The 22,002-nt window shown below is 42.1% G+C and overlaps 1 long non-coding RNA gene across 1 annotated transcript; it reads right to left on the reverse strand.

Moving 5' to 3' along the window:
• Positions 1 to 1,206: 1,206 nt before the first annotated feature.
• On the reverse strand, positions 1,207 to 20,259 carry LOC144383297 (uncharacterized). Its single transcript, XR_013450651.1, has 3 exons — positions 20,114 to 20,259; positions 2,147 to 2,283; positions 1,207 to 2,053 (listed from the first exon to the last, which is right to left on the reverse strand). It is a non-coding gene; the product is annotated as an uncharacterized LOC144383297 (long non-coding RNA).
• Positions 20,260 to 22,002: the final 1,743 nt, after the last annotated feature.

The following is a 22,002-nucleotide window of genomic DNA, read 5'->3' on the forward strand; positions in this document are numbered from 1 at the left end:
CAAATCACCAACGGGAGGGTGGGAGAGGACCACGGGATGGGAGGGCCTGAGTCGGGGAGCGGGGACTGGAGGGGTCGGGGGAACGAGTCTCGCCGAGATTCATATGTATATATATACGTATATGGGCGGCACGGTGGAGTGGTGGTTAGCACTGTTGCCTCACAGCAAGAAGGTCCTGGGTTCGATTCCGCCCAGTGGCCTTTCTGTGTGGAGTCTGCATGTTGTCTGCATGGGTTCTCTCCGGGTTCTCCGGCTTCCTCCCACAGTCCAAAGACATGCTCTGGGGATCAGGTTAATTGGGGACTTTAAATTGTAGATATGTGAGTGTGAATGGTTGTATGTCTCAGGATGTACCCTGTCTATCGCCTGCAGTTGGCTGTGATGGACTCCAGCCCCCCCGCGACCCTGTGGATAAGCGGTTTGACAATGGATGGATGGATATATGTATATGGGCTGCTGTACACAGCGGAGGTGGAGTTGCTGTGCGATCAGGCCTGGGGCAGCGTGCTGGAGGTGCCTTCTGGATCGAGGCTCAACCTGACCGGACTGGGGTTCCTGTCCTGCCAGTCCCACACCGTGATGGAGAACTACTCCTACTTCTTCTTCCCTAGGTGTGTAAGTGCAGAACCTAATTCAAGTACCAACACTCTTTTGGACTCTAAACATTATTTTAACAGTTTATAGACGTTTTATTGTTGTCACAATCAAGTCCATTACGCTGAATAGCAACTAAAAGTTATTTTCATTTGTCCGTTTGTTTTGGAGCACTGATCAGTTCTATAAGCAATGGTTAAATATAAATATTTGGTATGCAAAGAGTATTTCCAGCAGGGGAGACTTGAGATTTATATCTTCTGCATATTTGATCGCGGTGCGAGTTGTTTTGCAAAGGAACATTTTACCTGCAAGGCAAAAAGGCTCATTTAAACATAAATGCATCGGCCTATGAAATTTGCAAAAACATACTTCATTTGCTACAATGTCAGCCAAAACACCAATAATTCCCTCGGCCGCTTCAGCTCCCTCCTCACAGTTTCTTCTGGACAATCTCCTCTGCAGGATGGATGAGAACTACAACACCCCCCCCCCCCACGGCGTCAACTTTCAGGACGCCATCTTCGCCGACGTCCGACAACAGGCCCACCTTCTCCAGCCTCTTCCAGTTTTCCAACAGCACCCAAGGGAGCCATTCTTTCCACGTCTTCAGTCCGGAGTGGGGCACACAGGAGGACAACAGGGTAGGATATATTGTTTCCACAGCATCACATACAACATAACGTTTTCAATATGTAGCCTCTGAAAGGCTGCAAAATAACAACAACATATGGCTACTGTTTACAAATCAAAGAATAAATGTATAGAAACAGAATCTGCTGCTTGTTGGTCTTGTTTCTGTCGAGCCAAATTTGACATTTTATTTCCAACCACAAAAAGACAGCAGGCCTAGAAACTGTGCTCAGAACTGTTGACAGCGATGTATCTCTGCACACAACAAACAGTCCATCAATGAGCAAAGAAAGAAAAATAACGATGCTTGAAAACATGATTTGAAGATCAGCCGACAATTTAGTCAAAGCAATTTCTGAAGACACCAGGATCACAGAGAGCCTTCACATCTTCACACTAAAGACACACAAGCTCTTCAGACTAAAGACTAAAGGACTAACAAATTGTAGCACTTAAATTGTACTTGTAACGTCACTTATCTAAAGCAAATTGTAAATTGGCTTATTAGAGGAAATCTTGTTCTTCTGAGTTCGTATCGTTATGGTCTAATGCACTTACTGTAAGTCGCTTTGGATAAAAGCGTCAGCTAAATGACATGTAATGTAATTTAAGGAAAATGCCATGATTTGCCATGAGCCTTTTCATTCACACGATGCACTGCCCTTCAGGGGGCAGAATATTAACACCTCCTCTTGTCATGTGTTCTACAGCCAACGCCACGGAGCCGGACTTCAAGTCGAAGGATTGGGTGTTCCTCAACTACACGTACAAGCAATTTGAGGGAGGTGGACTGCTTCCACCGTCTCGATGTGCATCTGAACGATGTCTGCAAGGAAACCAGGGCACAGTTGGGTGTGACGCTCAGGGCACAGGGAGGGATCAGGGAGCGAGTGTGTGAGGGTGGGGGTGGAGTGTGTACCTGGCATCACGGTGTGGAGGCCCTTACGGTGCTCGTTGGTCACACCGCTCTCGTTGCACGCTTTGTCCACGAAGCGGTTGATGAAGCGCACCAAGGAGTTTGCCACGTCGGAACTCTCGGCATCTGAAAGTTAGAATCTGAAAGTTGAAGAAGTTTAAGAGGATTTGAAAAACGATCTCCATTGGAAAACCATGTTAAAATATTAATGATTATTTATTTATATAAATTCAAGCTTAAGAGCTAGAAAGCTGAAAGGGCATAGAACCGCTCCCGGGAAAGAGCTGAATCTTTTAACATTTGAACGGTTTTAATAGCTGAAAGTGTGAAAGAGTTGAAAGGTGGCGCAGAAGAAATAGAATAAGTTGAATAAAGATTCAAAGAACAATACTTTGAACGCTTAATGCATTCCAACAATTACCTCCTAGGAGAACAGTCCACAAAATAAAAAACATAGCTGAACCAAACACAAAATACAACAGAGAAATCTTATCATGCACATGATGTACCTCTTAGTGCACAGGCAGGTAGTGAAGAAGACACTCACACACACAAGCCTCCCTGTTTGGACGCATGCACACGCACTGACAGAGCGGGCCGTGACAGCACGAGAGATCCAGTAACAGTAACAGTGCAGTTTTGGTAGTTACTGCTGCAGCGGCCTTCGGACACCTCCTCTATGGAGATTCATGGGCAGCGCCCGCTGCATACTGACACACCGGCGCAGACCGCCTGCACTACAAGCATTTCAACATCATACTGCTGTATTTGCTCTCGACCTTAACGCTTATTTGTTGTTCTTTCATTAAGATTCACCCGTGTTGTTATTTCTCCCAAGCTCCAAACAAAGTAGTCATTTTAAGAATGAGGGAACTCACAAGACGTTGACAGCTTGTCATTTTACGTCTGACAGGACGTAATCCTGATCCGGTGGACTTCAGGTCACCGTCAAGCTAAAGCATTAGCTTAAAAATGTATTCAAATTCATGGAAGGGGTATATATTTTTAATAGATATAGGCTTTAACCAAAGACCTTATTTCATGCATCAAGCAAAGAAAACACATTGACTTTGAGAAAACAGAGAAGTACAAATATGTGAACTTGTTTCTAGGATATAAGACTTTCCTGAAACTATAAACTATTCTATAAAGCTCATCGTCAGGGCTTTATAGACTGACAATTGATTAGTGAATTTCCACCCAATGTTGTCCTTCCCAGAAAAAAGGGGATAACCAGAAATCATTACGGTCTAATCTTTCACCCTGTCAATGTAGTGACATGCTGATAACTTCATCGGTACTGCTGCCCTCCACAGCCCCTCACCACGAGCACCACGAGCACCACAGCATGACGCATAATCCGAATGGTCATCCTCTGCAGACAGGGCCGAAACACGTCTCCAGCCCTCTGACAGTGATTTCCCTCAAGTGTTGTGATGCAGTGCGCCCCCATTCCATCTTCACACACACACACACACACACACACACACACACACACACACACACACACACACACACACACACACACACACACACACACACACACACACACACACACACACACACACACACACACACAGAGGTGGGCTGACATGTCGACATCTTCCAGCCTCTTTCTACACCTGCTTCTACACTTGTTTCCTGTCCCTGTCGGCTTGGCTTCCTCACGTATTTGGAAAGCTGCCTTGTTCACTATTCTGCCCTCTAACTGTCTGACATGGCTGGTTTACCTCTCAGCCTTGCAAAGGGAACTTTCAGCAACAATCTGTTGGCTAAACTTTGCTCTCGCTGGCTTAGTGACCGTTATCTTGCTGTCTGACCCTTTACCTGTCTAACCAGCTCCCCAACAAGCTCAAAGGACAAGCGGCTGGCTTTGAGAAAGGCCCCTGGAGGAGCGCCTACTGAGAGCCACCGCCGGGCCTTTGGGAACAGGGGATTACAAAGCATCTACAACTGTTTGTTCCCCTCTTTTTCTCTGCGTGAATCTCCCATGAATTCCGAGATTCTTTCTATTTTAGCAACGTCTGTATCCAGCGCACATGGAAATCAAAGAAAATGCTTTAGGATTCACAAAAATGGCAGGAAATGAGAAATCAGCTGACATTTCTTTTGCTAAAAATGGCACATTTCTTATTTAGTAGTTAGGAATAATTATTGATTTGTATTGGGGATTGTTGAGGAGAAAGGACATGATTGACCTTGTTATGAAGAGTAACCACATGTTCTTCTACCCTGTCCATAAACACGTCCACAGGTCAACGGAAAGAGAAAAACATGTTTGGGTCAGTTCCCACTGGACTCAGGAAACAAACATCCTGTCGAACCATGTGAATTGTAAAGTGCTAAACAACAGCAACGGTTTAATGCGATCCTCGCTCAGCAATAACATCAGCCCTCAGGTAGTTAGTCACCATCCGGGATGAGAAAATCAATGGCGGACTGCAGTCTGGTTTCATTTGGCAGAGAGGAAAACATTTAGGTCGGCTTCGCTAAACGCTGTTGTGCTCGGACACAGCTCACAGCTCGTTAATGCGCTCCTTAAAGTAACAGGTTGTTTGTCTTATGTTTCAGACTTTTGCCAACACTTGCTTCTCGAACGTCACTTTGTTTGTAGCATTGTTGAGCTGTGTATCAATGTGTCTCCTCCATCTGACCAGAATCACTGATGTGCCTTCAATGTGCTTACCCCCCCCCACTCACCACTGTTTATTTCCACCCACTGGAGACAATATGGATGGCCAGTGGGCACTGACACTAAAAGCGCACTAACACTCCAAAGCCAAACAGATATTTTCCAGCACGACAGGAAAATCAAACACACCGGTGATGAGCCAATTTCGTCATGGCTGGGGGGAGTCAAGATTAATAACATAGTGAGGAAAAAAAATGTCTCCAAAGGTGGAGAGAAGCAACTTTCTCAAGAGTAAATCCGTAATCCATAAGCGTCCACACAGATGGAGGGAGGACAGAGGTGGAGGGGCCGAGGATAATGGGGACAATAGATCAAGTGCAATGGAAGATGTTAGGGATTTAAGCCTGAAGTGCACCCCTAGCAGTGTTAATTTTGGCAGCTATTTTTGATTTAGTCTTAGTCTTCAGACGAAAAATGCATATTAGTTTTAGTCACATTTAGTAATTTTAATCCTTCTTAGTTTCAGTCTAGTCTAATTTTATCCCCAAAGAGGGGTTTTTGGGAGTTTTTCCTCCTGTCAGGTAGTAAATGAACAACTTAATGTAAGGCAGCCGACTGAGGCAAATGTCTTGAGTATTGGACCACATCAACTGTCTTAGATCTTATGATGAAGTGTGATGAACGGTGATCATTAATGATGTGTTGTAATTAAAGTGTACTAGTTATAAGATGAAGACAAACTATGCATGCTTTGTTATATTCACTCATTGAGGCATAAAGCCAACTGTATCTGCATTGAATGTGTTGGAGTGTGAGGGACAGATTGGACAGAGAGGTTTCAGGTTACAGCTGGAGCTTCACACCTCGACGTGAAGGGGACAGTCCAGGAGGAGACACTCTGAAGGAGAAGCCAATGACATTCAAATGCACCAAAGAAGACACACCTTTTTCAAGGGTTTTTCAAAGGACCAAAGCGGGGAAAGGACTGTTAGAATTTTCCTGAAGCCGCTTTGATGAGTCACTTTAAACTTGCTCAGAGGATTCTCTATTTCTCGAAATATTTTACTGTTCGTTTTGTATTTCACTTTGTAACTGTATTCCTTATAATGTTGTTTAGTTATTAAATACTTTTGGATTTTTTGAATTTACACAAGCTGACTCTTTTGTATCTTCGTTTCCACTTGAAGCACAGGTAAATCATACTTTTTTCATAAGAAGCCCACACAAAAAGACTCATACTAGTCATCTAACGACCTACATTGAATATACATTGCATAAGTAAGCGTGTGATTCCAGTCATCATCTGGTGGATAATTCAGACAGTGTCATCACATGTGACCCGCATTGTCCCCCCGGATTACGGCGAGGAGGCAGGATATGACAAGTGACGCGGAAGATGCCTCAAATGTCCCCCTCACAATGACTCATCGCTAACTGCCCCTGAGGTTTGCAGGGCTGTCAATCAGACTGTTTTCCGATCAATACAAGTTCAACGCGCATAGTTGGTTATCGCTTTAATTGAGAGAGCAGCCTTTCATTTCCTTTAGTTTATCATAGGCCAGGATACCCCGGTTTGATTTTCTTGGATTCCCTAATGCTGGTTCACAACCTGCCACTTATCAGTGAGCCATTGGAGGTCCGGGAATTAGGCTGCCTTGATTACCTCTGGGGGCGTTTGTTTTGAGTATAATATCCAATTTTCATAATATATTAGAAATACAAATGCAAAAGAAAGACTTCTTCCATGTCCCTGTTTTCACCATAGTCTCTATTACTCTGCAAAACCTGTCTCTACTCATCGTGTGGCCTCATACACAAGCACATGCCTCCTCCTACCAAATGCAATATTCCAACGATTAGAAGCACAACCTCAAACACAAGGCGATAAAGGGAGGCTTGGACAGCGTGGTTGACGAGGCATGCGGGTGAGAAAGTGAGCTGGGTTTGAACTTTCTCAACTTCTCTTCCGCACAGTGCACGTCCATAAATATAAGATAAGATAAAATAAGATATTCACAGGATCGCGGCCGCAAAGAGGACAGTGCACATAAGATACATGGTAAAAACAACAAGGGCAGCAGTATTAAGTAAGTAGGTAAAGAAATGTATAATAATGACTAACAAAATAAAAATAAAAGGAAAAGATCACAGAAACTGAATATACTAGAACCTAAATAAACATAAGGATATGTAGACATAGTATACCCCAGTGGACTGTTCTTGGTAATGTTCACTGGGTGCACAGTTGGTTGTGAAGCCTGACAGCAGCAGGAAGGAAGGACGGACCTGTAAGTAAGGACCGCAGTTAATAACGCCATGGCCTTCTGCACTAATACAAAGGTCTTCACTTCAGTGGTATGTCCACTTTATTGTTAATTAAACTGATACCGAGTAATGAGGTGAGGCCACACTGTTATAAAATCATGAATCTTTTCGTGACTTTCCTAATTTATAGTAAGCTTTACTATTGATCTAATCATAGCTGGCTTCAAGCTTATCCTTAGAGTTAGCAGGAGCTAACTTAACTTAAAAGAATTGTTTATAGCTGCTGGTTAAACCACAGTGTATCGTCCGATATTTTCAAACCTGTTAAATGAACTGTCACGTAAGTCAATGGAGCATTGCAATTGTTAAAATACACCTTTGATGGCACTGCTGATTGCCACCGTTGAAGGATAATTCGTTTTTTTAAGTAGCATTACGTAATGATCAATTTCCTTCCTTTGCACAGTTCCCAAGTAATACAATACCACCTACCATCTTTCCATTTGTCTCCATACCCCCACTTCCACTCGGATGTCCTGAGGTGATGACAGCTGTTGGAAGAAACCTAAAGATCGTCTTCTCTTGTCATCAAGAGGGCTCCAATTGAGCCCAATCATTCAAACTGACTGTTAGGATGTGTGAGCGTTAGCGGTGTGCTTAACAAACCAGTTATGTTCAATTCACATGCCCCGTCTGCACAAATGCACTTAACGGCGTGTATGTGAGGATGCATGTGTGTTTGCACTCGCCTCGTCTCCGTGTGTGTGTCACGTCTCTTCCTGCAGCATCAACACAGCCACGCTGCAGACAGCCGGTGAGTTAAAGGGCTTGCAGACAGACTTCTGAGTGCTCTCTGCGTCTTCCGCTTTACCCATCAGAGTCATGATGGAGAGCTATGAATTTGTCTCCTTCACTCAGATTTATTAAAATGATATACACTCACTGTCGGCTCTTGGCACTTATTTTTAAACTGCATTTTAAAATAAGAGCACTTTGTAACTTGAGAGCTGCAGAGAAATTATAGGGAAAATGTTGCAGACACCGATGTTTAAACTCAATGTATGAAGTGAACATATATATTAATGTATGAGGCTGACTTGATGAAACAATAGTAAAGCTTAATAATTACACTCTAGATAATATAACATATTTCTCCTCCACATTAAAAACGCATGAGACTGACTTCTCTCCCATGAGAATGATGCTTGCCATACTGTAATAATGCAATAATTTAACCTTTACATGGTTTTGCTGGTCGAGCTGACTGTGTGGTGACATCAATTTATCCTTTTAACTAATTGCTAATAATATTGGCAAATGCCGACAGGATAAAATTTACGTTGATATGAATACACAATCTAAATTTAAGTTTAATAAAAATAATTTCAAATGCTGCATACACATAGATGGAATATCGTCCAATGTGAAAATAAAATAAAAATAAATAAAATCTTTTGTACCTTTTGTCAATTCCAATATGTATTGAGTAATTGAAAAAAGCAATCATAAAAAGACAAGAATGTTGACTGGCAGGAGCAAACCGGAAACAAATTGCAGTCTCCCACATTCCCCCATCTGTTGACCAATTAATTTACCACGACTTTCTCACTGTGTGGAGAGTATTGTGCTAAAGTAATGTCACGCTGTTTATTGCGGTTTTTGGGGTCTACATCACAATCAGACTGCTCTTGTTGAGGTTGCTTATCCACTCTCGATGGTGTTTAGCAAGGATCTGTTTTTGATACTATTTTCTATTTTCAATAAAACAAGATCTATTGAACTCCGGTCATCCTGCACGACAGTATTCTGTATTGATAGTGAAACACTTAGATGCCACCGCGATGTAATGCGATGTTTAAAAATGACATATTCCTGTGAGCTGACGTTGTACACTGATGGCACTTTGTTGTACTGAACATCCTTGATTCCCATCACTTGGTTCATTTTCTTTTTTATTGCACAATGCCCAAAATATCAAAAAGCCTAACAACTAATCCTTGGGCCCAGATGTGTCCGAGTCTCCTAGTCTCACCCCACAGCGAGCTCCATTACAACAAAACACGCTCACCACGGGGCTTTGCGCGGACAGGGAAAGTACACGTAACGAGTGTGATGTTTTAGTTGGCATTTTACAGCTCAAGGCTATTTTGTAGCGTAATAATTAAACTCTTATTCGAGTATTAAAAACACATAATTTTCTAATGAAGAGAGAAAGATATAATGCTACGAGAAGATGTCTCAAATATTTCTTCTTCTTTCCTTTTGTCTGTCGGTTTTTGGTGTGAATCTGACGGGTTTCAGCATTCTCAAAAGGTTGAACCTGCCGAAATCTTTTGCAAAGGTAAATAACGAGCGACATTTGTGATTGCAGAATTTTTTTTTCTTTTCTCCAAAAAAATTCTGTTGTCATTGAAAAAGCAAAAGCCATTTTCTGTCCAGCCACGGAGCTTGGTTTGGCCTATATTGATTTTTGCTCCTGTGGTCGAGGAGCAAAAATCCCACAAAATGAATGACCAATAGCAAATAATATGGTGTTTGAGGTAGAAGGCTGATTAAGGCCCAGAAAGATTGTCCTTAAGGGTAAAGCTGTGGTGGAGCTCAACAAAAGCACAGCGTGCTGTTTAATAAGAAATGAATCACTGTAGCCCAAAATGCATCAGCACCCTGTTGTACAAACATGAAAAACGCTGTGGCAGCACTGGGCCTCACAATTTTACACTATAGTGTTTGATTATTTAATATTTTAGTGTTTCCATACCTACACAAGTGGTTCAAAGGTATCTTGAGCATGGAAATGAATCCTGCTATTGCAACAACCGTGAGCAGGAAAGCATGTCCAGCAGTAACTGGGACACATCAAAGAGGGACACAGCCTGTTGGAGCGTGCTGGTCAAATACATGGCGTTCATCAAAAGTGCCAGATATGCCATGAAATGATATCACCCAAGCGTATATATCTAATACTATGTGCTATTCCCTATTGAAAAGTCGCGTGCTGACAAAGTGGACGGATGAGATCCAATGTTCTGGTTAACGTTTGTCCTGTACTTTTTCTCTTCACCACCTTTCCGTTCTTATTCATCTCTACTTTCCCTCTTCCTCTGGAGCAGCTATCCAGCCGCAGCACTCAAATGAGGTCTACATTGTGCATTCTTCAGAGCCGCGACACACAGATCGGTTCGGACACGCACACAAACACAGTCCCACTCCGACAGGGGCGAGAAGTTGCTGCACCCTCGACTCTACCAGCCACCAACTCCACTCGCATGCAACTTCAAATGTCAGCTTTCTTTCTCCTCAAAAGCAACGTCAACTCGGTCAATTAGTGGAATCTTAAGACATCAATGTATTTGCTCACTATATTGAGTTAGCCTAAGCAGATAGAAGGTGCACACCGAGGGATTGGAAAATACACACAGACACATTAAACGTGGACGGATGTACTGGGTTTTATTCTGATGCCTCTCTTTGATTACAGAAGCCTTTGTTTGTGAAAAGGAGAAACAACTCCAGGGACAAACAGTGCTCTCTATGAAATTTGCAAACCCTAATCAAAGGAATATTATACAATCGTGTACTTAAGTCACTGAAAAGAGACTAGATTTGATCTTAGACGCAATCATCATGTGGCACAACCTCACATACATGTTTTCTTTGGGAGTGCTGAGTAGCAATTATCCAGACAAAATGCTGAAAAAATAAACAAAACAAAGCCAGTGAAATGCCTGCAAAGTCCTGTCTTTAAATGCTGAGTATGGCGCTTATACACGTGGTGTAGTATGCGTGAATCATACCACTCAACGCTCAGTGCTTCTCCAGCCGGTTTATGGCTGCTAAAGCGGAGATTTTTGAAAGAGTGAGAGGGGGAGAAATGAGAAAATAGCAAGAGAAAGGGCATGTTAGTGAGTAGTCTGTGAAGAGGTGTGATATTTAGGTATAGTTTTTGTTGTAGATTAAAGAGCATATACATGTAATAAATTTCACCATCGCCTGTGATATTCTGTGTGTTCAGCGTGTAATGTTGATGTGACATACAATAATAATAGCCAAGAAGTAAACGTTTCTTAACACTTGTATCTATCATATACAGCCTTACATGTGTTGGTACAGTTACACTTCTTAAAAGAAGTTGATCTCAAAGAATTTCTTCAAAAAACATGTTGAAAGTTTGGAATGACTGAAAACAGATCCGTCAGATGGAAAAGTCGTCGTGCAGATTAGTTTCGAAACCTCATTAGGTCCGGCCTCTGAGTGTAGCTGCAGCTCAATGATGACTTTAATAATTTGTTTTTGCACATCTGAATTAAATTCAAAGAATTGCAATATTCAGGAAATACATAGAAAGAATCCTTTAAATGTTATTAAAAGGAAATCAAACAGTGTCGCTTTTGTTCTCTCTCACTCACACTCTCACAAACATAACACACCCCTGCGCACACACAACCATGTACATGTAGTACCTTTGTGAAGACAATCAGTGAGATATTGCAATATTTTTAAAAATAAACAGCCCCTGTCGGCCCTAAATGATCAAAATCTCCTTGCTTTCCAAAAATGTCCTCACTAAAACTCAAATTAGATCTCAGGAAGATAGTAGTACTCACATATACGCGCACACACAATCCATGTAGCACCACAAAAGGTTATGCACAGTTTGCTTCCATCTCCCTAATAAACTGGATTAAAATAGTTTTCTCACACACTACCAAGCTCTCCGTATCCGATCATATATCACCCGGTCAATTCATCTCCCTCGGCACTGCAGCAGACAGGTGATGAATTTTTTTGCTCACCCATAATCCTATTATTGCTGCACCTTTCTGCTCTGGACCAAGGCCAAAACACATATTACACAAATAAAACACTAGACAGGCGGAGAGGGGGGGGGGGGGGGGGGCAAGGTGGCGCCCTCCTCTCACGAAGCTCTGCCGTTCAAAGCCACAAACCAGGAGGCGAGATGGTCCTTGACATTTATGTCCAAACCCAGTGGGATCCAAATGGACATCATGGGCTCAACAGCATACAGATACTGTACTGTTTGTTTTTGAGACATTTTGTTTATGCTGTTGTGTTCGTAATAAAGGGTTGATGAATCTCTTGTGAAGGGATTCTTAGTTGACAAAGAAGCGGTGTATGACTTGTACAGCTGCATTAAATCACCTTTTGTTCACTATTTATGTTGCCATTTATATGTGGCCACTTTGTCATCAACGTATGAGTAAGTTGTCAAATGTTTTAAAGGAGAGTAACATGTTAGAAAGGTTAAATATTTACAATTATATTTTTTCACAGAGTGCGAAAATATTCCATTCATCCCGATCACCAGACAGAACACATTGGGGGATTTAGCAAAAATATTTAGATTATTTCCTTGTACAATATCTGTGCGTGTCAATTACACTACGGCTAAGTCATGGAAAGCTCATTGTTACAGAAATAAATATTAAAATCTTCATGGTAGAATTAGTACGTAAAAACGTCTTCTGTTGCACACAGCTACACACTGACGCCCAGCACTTGTCACTGCATGACCTGCTATAAACCAAATACCGACTGGTCTCAACTGTGTTCAAGACACGGCAAAGTGACAACTAATCCGCTTTTCTATTTCTAGAAAATGCCACAAGCCAGTTCCCAGTGCGATCACCAGCCATGTGTTATTAACGACACAACTACATCAACGAGCGCTCGATCAACCCTTCAGCGGTAATGTAGCACGCCACTGCTGCAGCAGAGAGCGCGCACTACTTCCTGCATTGGTAGTTTAACATCCTGCCCTGCATGTATGTTGTGAGGTGCAGAGTTGTCCAATACAAACGTAGCTCAGAGGGATACAAACCTAATCATAAAACTCAGAACATTGGCTCTGGCTTTAACTTGATAAATCCATGGAAATGGATGAACGACTACACTGTTGCGCAGCCGAAAGCTTATGTCATGTTGTATAATAATCTGCGATGGGCTTATCTAACATGTACAGAGAGCGAGCATGAATAGAGGTTGCAGTGGACGGGACCTATCATGTACAGTGAGGGAAGGAAAAGAGCAAGAAAAAAAAGGGAACACGGGACGGAACAGGGTGGAGGTAGTCGGAGGCGACTCCCTAGGCCAAGCTGGGATTAGTGTGTCTGTCTCCATTTAAGTGTATACACGGAGACAGACACACTAATTCTAACTGTGTGCGGTGAACACAGCAGGTAGTGGAGCAGGTGTGGACGGACAAACATAAACAGAAAACATAGCGTCTGACAGGGCGTCACTAAGGAAGAGTGAAGAGGAATAAAAGGGTCAGAATTTATGGTTGTGTTTAGATGTCATCTGCTAAGGTCAGCCGTGCATCGCTGGCAGCAGCAGCAGTCTTCTGGAGTGATCACAGCTCCACTGGCCCGGGCTCGAGCCCAGTGTCACTACCTGGGACCCGCCATTCGTTACAGCCATCTGCGCTGCATGGCCACCATAAATAAACATTTACTCCTCCGTTTGCGCTCCTCTTGCTCTCCATCTCGTTCCTCTGGTCTGTTCATCTCTTGCACCCCCCCCTCCTCAGTTGCTCTCCCTGTCCCCAATTCTCTCTGTAGCTTTTCTCAGATGAAGCAGAGCTGCAGATCAAAGCAAGTGAAAGCATTCATATGGAAAAGCAAAATTGTCACTGTGTGTACCCCGGGAGATTTTAGATTTTAGTTAGAACTGTACTGAAAGGTCTGAAGAGTAAGAACTTTAGCTTCTGAAAGCACGGTATGTTCAGGTAAATCACCTGAGCTCATCACTCTTGGGAGAACTACATTGTGTGCTCATCAGAAAAGAATAAAGCCGTATCGTAGCTCAGATGGTCTGGGAGTTCTAGCACGCGTGCGTGTGACGGTTTGCACGTGGCGCTGCAGCAAGATAGCTTTTACCTCAAAGAACAACGGAAAGAACATCTCATCAATTGACATTACCATAAGAAATGTGACACATGCAAATGTTTTATGACACAGACATCTAAAAATGCACATACTTACACACACGCAGCCCCGAGGACAGTTCTGCTCCGTGTGGATCCTTAAACCCAGCAGAGTGTGAATCATAGTCCAGCAGTCAGGTCAGTTAACCCTCTGCGAGTCTCCACGCACAACATCCATTCAGACGGACGGTGCGCTTCAACTATGCTCTGTATATAACATCTTAATGTTGGAGGTGGATTCAGGGCAAAGAAGTGGTGATGCTTTTCTTAGCGGGAGTTATGTAAAGTAATGCATGTGTTTTAGTGCAACAATTGTTTTTTTTCCTATGTGTGTTGTAAGGCTTTTCTGACATTACTAATTTGCACTGTTCTTTATTTCCAAACAGAACAGGTCAATAAAGGCTCGGCTGCATTAGCAGCTATGTTATTGTAAAACCAGCCGCAATCATTTTTGACCCATGCAATTTTCCTTGAAAGGTTGATAACAATCATTCAGCTTTTTAACCAAACGGGTGGATCTAATCAGCATTCTGCAGTGACACTTACTCACCGAGGGATCCCATTCCTTTACTCAGTATTGAGCCTCTCCTAAAACATGCATGTATGGAACTAAAATCAATGATGTGTGGATTTTGACTGCATTATCCCACACGGCTGTCCAGAGGTCTTGCTGAATCAGAATGTCAGTCGGGGTGACAGAAGCAGTCACATTTACATGCAGCGGGGCCGGCCTCCGTAACACAGAGCTGAGTCACGATTACATGCTCCTGAAGAGGCATTGTTCATTCTGTCTAGTTGGGAAACAACTCTCCAGGGAAGCGACCTTAGCTGCTGACAAAGACGCTGACCTTTGCATCACATTGTCTTTTATCCCATCACATACTGCTCCATTGTACAACATTACAGCATTAAAGACGAATGCTCAACCTAAAGCAGCTTTTCTGTTGAAGGGATATGGAACCGGAAATAAACCCAAATGCAATAAACCACAAAACGTTATCGTAACATTGACACTGAAAACTATCTGGGTGAATTTCTGCCATGTCAGAAATTTTCCTGGGTTTTCTTGCAGTTTCATGGTCCGAAGGCAGCTGTCAAACACATATACGGTCTAAACTAAAGGGAATGAGCTAGCTCTGATAGCACTAACACTTGTGTTCAATGGGTTCATTTCGATGTTTTCACTTCTTGCTTTTTGTTCCACTACTGTTGCCTGAATCCCGTCTCGAAAACATGGATTACTAGATTAGCTAAATAACTGTACAGAACAAAGCATAGAAAGGGTCCTTTGAAGTACTCATATTGCAGACAACAGAGTTCCGGCTTACATTCTGTAGTTTTACCCAGCTAATTTAGAATTGATGCCTCAAAGATAAGCCGCTATGTCCACGTTTGGAACTGAAAAAGAAACAAGTCCGGCCCTAAAAACACTGCCCAGCAGCAGCTTTCACAAAACGCCAAAACCCTTTGCTTTTTCTAAGTGCCTGTTGTTTAAATGTGCATCACACCAAGTCACACAATAACACTTGGAATGCAGTCAACGTCAACAGACAGTTTAGCACTCTGCAAGTGATTTCAAGAGTATCATTTGTTTGTTTGACTACGTGGCACAGCGGCTGTCTGCTAATGGGCCATCGCCATGTATCTGCTTGTTGTCTCCTGATTGCAAATACAATGCCCTTCAAGTGCCAAGCTAACATCAGCACGTCATGTTAGTCACGACTGAAGGACATCGCTGCCACCCCACTCATTCCTGTAGGAGTGTGGTTTATGATGGATTTCCAGCTTGGAGTGCTCACCTGTGCAGCCTCCAGAGATCCCAGTGGATTAAGCATATTTGGGGGCTACTTTTCTTGACCTTTGCACGATATTTAAGGAAAAGAGCTGAGTGCTGATGTGCTGCAGTTGGCAGCCAAAAATCAGAGGTTTGGATTTAGTTTGTGTTGGCAGTAGGATGTGGTGCAAATGTATCTTTTTTAACCTCCCTGTCTCCCTGGGATTAATAGCAAACATTTACTCTGCAGATATGAGTAATGCAAGTTATAATAAAAGCACAACATGATCAATTTACCCAACAATTCTCCTGTTCAAACAGGACTTTCAATCAGCGAGCATGCTAATATTGTTAGCAATGGCTCTGCTCCGTTTACGTACGCTAGTGGATTAAGTGCAGATGAGCACACATAACAAGAGGCTGCAGCTCTTCTAACTTTAACTGAGCTCAGACAGATCCAGTACACTACACATTGATAGCTCTGTTGTTTTTAAGTGCTCAAGTTACAGCAACAACATACAACATTTTATCCAACAACAAAATGACAACAATATATTGCGTTGTTTGGCAGTACATTCATTGGACCAGTGAGGTTTGTGTATTCAAAAGCTCAGGTTGTGCCTGGGACTGCAATGCACAGCTGAATCTAATAGGCCTTAATCAGAGCAGCTACTGTGGGGAAAACACAGGTGTTACCAATGACACTAACGATGGCTCTGATCTATGCAAGTGAGTCCTAGCAGGGTGATCGTGAGCCAGCATGAAAGTAAAGCAGCTACATCACTCATTGAATTATTTACATGGCTGGGAAGAAGGTCTAGATTGTGTAAACGTACCCCACCTTTTTACTCATTCATTCCAAGTATAATACGCAGTCAATAGTTACTCTATAGTTAGCGGTTAATCAACATTTTTTTTTAATGATTCAGGAAGCTATGTAGAGCCTAATTTATTAGTCACGCTTAAAAAAAGTTTCAGGAATGTTCCCGCTATAGCTGCTATGGTTTTCATTTCTTCTAATCAACTTCTCATCAGTGAATCAAAAAGAAAAAAAAAGAAAATGGAACCGTTGTTCATGTAAGATACGCAACAAAAATGCTGTGAGATTAGACTCTGTGCCACTCGCTGTAATAAAAACAGCTTTCAAGCATCATGGTGCTTTAGGAGTTTGCTCCATAACTGAGGTAAGAGTTCATATTTGGCCGTGCACCTATATTGGGTTGGCGGGTTCTTTTTTCTACAAACACGAGCAACAAATGTATTTCCCGATTGTGTTTCCAGCGACAAGCTGTGCTGATGTGAGCAGCAGTGAATGTGGTTTTGGGCAGTTGTCTTTCCATTTCTGTTGTTTGTGTGACTGGCTGGAAAGCTGTGTGATGTGATAGCTGGCCGGCCGAGGGCTGTTGACCTTGGAGGACTACCTTCTGGCAACAGATCTGCTTCCTGCATTGATTTTCATGTTCATGGCTGGGTTATTTGGGTTTCTGCCCTCGAGTCGCAGCTTAGCAGCCACCAAGGTCGGCCCGGGAGCCGAGGAATCTCCATCAGTTTCCCACTGTAAGTACAAGTGGATGTGTTGTGGGAATCTTATCTGTCGACTCCACTGGAGCTCTGCCTCTCATGCATGTTTACCAAAGCAAGCATTTTATTCTATTTTCTTCTTTAACAGTAAGCGTTTCTGACCATTAAATTTACCCATCACAAATACTGAGCTTTAAGAAAATATTTTCTACATTAATATCATATTAAACAGATATATGGTAGGTATAAAATGACAACTACCTAGGAGAAAACTAGTCGTAACTATCCAAATTACTAGTTACTAAAATTGTTGACCTTTTGGGACAAATCTTTTTTTTTCTTCCTAATTTGCTAATTGTTTCCCTTTTGTCTTCAATGACCATTAGCTGGGAATACAGTATGGAGAAGTTGAACTCTGCAGGATACGTGCAGTTTATGATTAAAATCATCAAACTATGACTACCTTCATTTAAACGATGAATTCATCATTGTAGGAAGTGTTGCACATGTGTAACACAATAACAGTCTCTTGTTGACAATCTATATAAAATTAATTTCATCAAGCAGATACTTTTGACTTTTTGTTTTTTCCAAGGTTGTCGGGGAAAATTGAAAAGATATGTGAAAAAAATGTTTATTGTAACCTTTACTTCAATGTGATTTGATGACCATCTTTCCAATATTTAACTTTTTACAGGATCTTCTGTACAGATTTCTGTACATGTATACTTTACAGTTTTATCCCCAGAGAGGTGCTACACCAGTAATAGTTGTTTGTCTACATCGGTCAACAGCCGAGATTTGTATATTCATATTCCCCACAAAGACCCTCTCCTCTAACCTTCACCAGGGAAGCAAAAAAGTCTATAAAAACTATCATTTTAATTCCATTCCTAAAATGAAGAATTGCAAACTATGTCACACAAATATATTTGACCAAATGCTATGCTAAATTTATTGTAATTTTATTCTTTTTATTGCACCATCCACCATGAGAATATCCTGTATGCGTGATTGTGGACATGTGATAAGGATGTTATCTCTGATTATGCAGACATTGACTGTCTGTGCAATCCATTTATCATTCAAGTTCTCTGTTGTTTTTCTGCGTATTGTATATTCATGTTTTATGGAGAAAGAAATAAGCGTAAGATAATCATACAAATAGACTATAATAGGAGGCCCTTTTTGTATCTAAACCGGTTCAAAATCTGACCTTAAACACTCAGTGGTTGCACTAAGTACCACCTTTAGAAATGAAACCGCCTGCTTTCATGATTATTGTCATAAGTTCAACGCTCCCCTCAAGCGAACACTTGAATGATACATTGCTCTTTCTGTCTTAACTCAACACACACGTACACAAATGCAGTCCAAATGTTGCACGTCACTTGTCTATTTGAAATTTACAACATACTGACTTCTGTCAACATGACAATTAGCTTCAGCTGGTGGATACCCAGAGACCTCATGTAGAAAAAGTGATGGACGTTGTACGCTATTGGACAACGTGTCATGTGATTCAAACAGCAGGACCTACGACTGATCCCACAGTGTGAGGATGAATGTATACATCTCAGGTATCCAATCAAATCCCAAGGATGATGAATTGACCTCTCCACCATACCTCACAAACGCGGATCATAACTCTTGATAATGCCAACTGGACAGACTCGTCCCACGGGAGAAGGTGACCTACCTTTGACCTACTTCCAACAAGAATCCTCAACAGGCAAGATGTCCCCCCCCAACCTGCTCCTTCCCACCCTACTCCGTCCAGTTAAGTCCAACCCCATTACCCACCTGAATAAAAGCTGCTTCAGGCCGGGTGAGCGGAACTAAAGATCAAAGTACATGTTGCAAAAAAAGACTGGCTAACCCCCTAACCCCGTTTCTGTCATGTTTATTTTGCACACCTAGAGGTAATATGTAGTCCATGCCTACTAAGCATATTTGCAATGTTCTTGCAAAACTAAAAATAACAGTTAAATGGCATTGTGCACAAAAACAGATTTATCTAAACTTACAAGGTAGAATTTGACAAAGAGCGGGCCTTTTGTATTGTATAAGCTAAGTGTATTAAAGAAATGTATTGGGCTACATGTCCAACTTCCATTTCACTCTCTTGAAATCTGCTTGTGCTGCCTTTTTGTATATGAATCAGTCAAAACACAGTTTCCAAAGGACATGATCAATAGTTTTTACACATCTATTCTAAACTGAACTGAAGACATTGACTTAGAATTGATATTTTAGACCATAGTAATCTTTATCTCTAATGTTCTAACCGGTTTAGTTTATTGTGGTGTACGGAACAAGACCTACCCTGAACTGAACAATACCCTCTTTTTTGACTACTTTGTCGGTATGTTTGTGTTTATGTGTGTGAGGAGGCGGGGAACCAGTTTGACGTATTGCTGACTGAAGCACACCAGCAAATGTTGGTTCAATAATTAACAAGGTCCTAAACCCGCTGTCTGTCCCCCAAGACCTCTTTTGTAATTTGTCTCTCTTCAAGCTGTCCTTCCCAAATGACACACACACACACACACACACACACTCATGGCTGCAACGTCTTTCTCTGTTGTTCAATCTCTCAATTAGGCATAACCCTGCGTTTGAATGCACTCATGCACGTATATGCATACATGCAACCATGCACACAGGTCCAGAATCACCATCTGCACATGCACTACCCCCACAATGCTTCTCACATAGTTTTCCCTTCCACAGGCTCAACACAAGCTTGCATGCATCTGCACATGTCTGCACGTGCACTGCTGTCGTCTTAAAAGGCAAGAATGTGGCTGCTCTGTTTGTTAAAATTGCACTTACTGTCACAGTCAAGGATGTAGCGACGGAGGTTGGAAATTAAGGTTCGGCTGGACGTGAACTCCCCTACCACTCATAAGGGACATCAGGAGAAGAGGATCAGCTGTCTGAGGCTGTACAGAGGGATCAGTCTTTCCCCACCGGGCTTCTCTCGCACAGCGCTGCCAAACAAACATGCTGCCATCTAGTGGAGACAGAATGGCCTGTACAGCATTGGATGCAAGACGCATGTGTCACTCTGAACTGCATTTCCCATCATTTCATCTTCTAATTTGTTCAGGATGGTCCCTTCTAGGACACTCAAAATAATTATTTTAAGCGTCCTAGTCCGAAAGAAGAGATATGTTGGAGAAGCAGAATAGCCCTAAATCTGAAACTTTTCCACTCCACTGAAAACAAGGTTTTTGCAAAAAATTGTGATACCCCATTTTCATGGTAAAATGAAAATAAAAATAATCTTTACCAAGCTCCCAATCCTTCTGCTTCATGTGGAACATGGGGCCTCGAGGGGTCTAAATCTGATAATTTATCAGCTTCATAAAGCCATTAGTACTATTTTAAAGATTGACAGAACAAGCAGGTATGGTAACATGTTACGTGGGATTTGTTCATTACTGTCCCTCATTACAGCGACTTTGCTAATGAAATAGAGCACATTATTCATCACAGTTTGAGCCTTAAGAAACTGATTTTTATGCAGTCATGATCAAATATTTCTATGTCATATTGTGTGTGTGTGTGTTTACATGGTTCAGCTGTTATCAAATCAGTTTAGTTTAAATACAATATCATTAAATAATTAAGAATGTATCTGGGGCAGAAAGAAAAACAAATCATTTAACACAAATACACAATCAAAGTCTGAAGCCATGCTTGTATTGAGGATGTGTTTAATATTAAACATGACAAATATTTGTCATGGGCGGCATGGTGGCGTGGTGGTTAGCACTGTTGCCTCACAGCAAGAAGGTCCTGGGTTCGATTCCGCCCAGTGGCCTTTCTGTGTGCATGTCTCCCCGTGTCTGCGTGGGTTCTCTCCGGGTTCTCCGGCTTCCTCCCACAGTCCAAAGACATGCTCTGGGGAGCAGGTTGATTGGGGACTTTAAATTGCCCGTAGATGTGTGAATGTGAGTGTGAATGGTTGTATGTCTCTGTGTAGCCCTGCGATTGGCTGGCGACCAATCCAGGATGTACCCTGTCTATCGCCCGAAGTTGGCTGGGATGGACTCCCCCGCGACCCTGTGTGCAGGATAAGCGGTTTGACAATGGATGGATGGATGGATGGATGGATGGATGGATGACAAATATTTGGTAGGATGAAATGGAGAAAAAGAGGAAAAGAAAGTTCTAGCCTGAAGGTGGCATCAGAGCTCTGGACTGAGCTGAGTGTGTTTGTTCAAATTTCCAGTACAAAATGTTAAATATGTTTGTGTTTTAAATTTTAATAGAAAATAACTGCTGTGGAATAGAGGAGATAATACTTTAGTGTAAAACACTTTTATGGCAAAAAAAAGAAAATATTACACTAATTTACAGCTCTCACACGGCTCTCATCCTCCACTAACAACCTGCTGCACTTTTAGCTCTCGCACAGCAGATGGTGGTCCAGCCCTTTTGAAAGAATGAGATTCAGCACTGAGACCTGTGACATGATGAATTATTACCGTATAACTTGTATCTACACAATAGTAAAACTGATGGTTTGGTTTGCTTGTGTCTAACACTGTTGCACTAACCAACTCACCTAAAATATTGTTTGTGTTTTATGACCATTTGTGGCATTGCAGGGGCAGTTTGTTTTTCTTCGAAGATGTCTTACATCATGCATTTTTAGAATTTGCTTTTATTTTGTAGCAATATACGGCACACGCACTCAAACGTGAGTGTTTATT

The sequence above is a fragment of the Gasterosteus aculeatus genome, chromosome 9 (assembly GCF_964276395.1).
Source record: "Gasterosteus aculeatus chromosome 9, fGasAcu3.hap1.1, whole genome shotgun sequence".
Lineage (NCBI taxonomy): Eukaryota > Metazoa > Chordata > Actinopteri > Perciformes > Gasterosteidae > Gasterosteus > Gasterosteus aculeatus.